Raw genomic sequence first — 2,264 nt, forward strand, 5'->3', positions numbered from 1 at the left:
TGGTTTCCTGAACATCATTATGACATATGAGTGACTCATTTACTCCAGAGAGAGATCACAGCAGGATGCACTATTAACAGATGAATGCCAGTCAGCAAAGGAAACATGATGTTCTGAGTAATGCTTTCCTTGGTTCTGACATTTGTGTGGATGCTACTTTGAACCCCCTCATAGTGCTATGAGTAAACATTTGGAGAAAAGTGGGAAGGAAAAACTCACTTTTAACAGGAAAAAACCTAGAAACAGAAGTTAGCATTTTATCCCATAAGCTCATCAGGGAAGAGTTTAGTGAGGTCACGGACATGTTAGAAAAATGGCCTTTTTCCCATGGACTAAATACCTTTACTCCTTTTGAAGGTTATGTACACATGCATTTAACTTAACAGTATTTTCTGATCACCATGGCTTCTTTCAATAAGATAATGCGCCCTGTCACACTGCAAAATGTATTCATATTTTTAACTTCCAAATCTCAGGTCAATCAAGCAGATATGGAGAGAAGGATCAGCTGGTAATGTCCTGTGGCTGACATTAAAGGACACAATTGAAGGTCTTGTCTGACCGATGTCCAGGTGAGTCAGAGGCTTTTTGGTGGCATGAAAGAGGCATAATATCAGACTTTTTTTTATAAATGTTGTGGTTGATCAGTCTATTTCAGTACATACATGAAAATCATGTAATAATAAGATGTAATTTCATACGTAGGAAAATAACTTCTACAGTTTTTCATTTTCGGAGTTTCGTCAATTCAGGCCAAGCAGACTTCTGTACTTGACTTCTGTACTTTGACTTCTGTACTTTGTATTGTAATGTGTCTTTGATCTGTCGTTGGTTCTGAAATTTCAAACATTATTGTAATAGCAATAATATTAGTTTAAATTGTGTAGTTTGACTCCATCAGCACCAACCAGTCACAGCCATCTTTACTTGTAGTTTCCTTTCCATTCTTCCTTTCTTCCACCCCTACAACTTCTCCCCACTCTCTCCACCGTGCTCTCTCCTTCCTTAGTTACATATTGATTAGGTCTCTCAGTGTGTGTATGTGCGTACGTGTGTGTGTGTGTGTGTGTGTGTGTGTGTGTGTGTGTGTGTGTGTGTGTGTGTGTGTGTGTGTACATGCCTGGTCCTGCTGTGGTCAATGAGGTCAACATGGTGGCCAGACAGGCTTCTACCCCCCAACCCACCCACCCGTTTTTGTTGTTTTTTCTCCCTGCCTTTTCCATCTCCTCCTGTTCTCCCTTCTACAGTCATCGAGTGTTAGATAAATGCAACTTTGAAGGAGTCAGAAAAGATCTCAGTTGGTAGTAGCTGAAACCAAAAATAAGCACTTATCTTTGGTTAATTTCCTATATTACTAAATGTCAGTGTAGGAAAGTCAAGTTTCTGAATGCGTTTCAGACTGAAGTGAAACTGGAATACCACCACACATGAGTAGTAAAGGTCAAAAACTTGCATTTTTACAAGTTTCTTTGGACACAGGCAGACGATGTCCCTCTTTTCTTGCACTGGAAAAAAAGAGGCAGCCTGTTTTTCAAACACCACCTGACAGCAGCTGCCCTCACTGACCCTTTGGCCATCAGACTTGGTGTCTGAGTGGAGGAGGGGTCAGGATGGATGGGAGCCCTGGGGTCAATAGAGGACATAGGGCAAAGACGGAGGGAGAGCCACAAAGAGGAAACTCAAAAGGATGCAGCACGAGAGAGGGCAAAAGAGATAAAGCAGGGACGACATGGTGTGGTCAGTGCTCAGTGTGCAGATTTTATGATCTGATTTTATAATCTGAATACAAAATCAAGTTAAGTTCTTAATGAAGCAAACCACAAACATCTAAGAAAACTACAGTTTCTTAGGAGCTTATCCTCAGTCGCTCACTTAGTTGGCCAGTCCGTCACTTTGATCCAAAGTTAAATAGCTCAACAATTACTAGATGGACTAACATGAAGTTTTAGTTTTTCTTTTAGTTATTAGTTTTGCAGACCATTTTCCCCATGCCATGGTGGAGGGCATTAGCTAAATGTGGTGACATTTTCAGCTGGTTTTAATGTGTTTGGGTTTTGTTTTTGACATGTTCATTACCAGTCTCCACAGAGAGGTGACCCCCAATGAGTGCTTTGACAACAGTGGGAAGGAAAAACTCCCCTTTAACAGGAAGAAACGTCAAGCAGAACGAGGCTCATGGAGAGTCAGCCATCTGCCGTGATCAGTGTGGAGGGAGGGGAGGAAGACAGGACAAAAAGCATGCTGTGGAAGAGAGCCAGAGATTA

Source organism: Pundamilia nyererei, unplaced genomic scaffold (assembly GCF_000239375.1).
Source record: "Pundamilia nyererei isolate P.nyererei 1_Seehausen unplaced genomic scaffold, PunNye1.0 scaffold00193, whole genome shotgun sequence".
Taxonomy (NCBI): Eukaryota; Metazoa; Chordata; class Actinopteri; order Cichliformes; family Cichlidae; genus Pundamilia; species Pundamilia nyererei.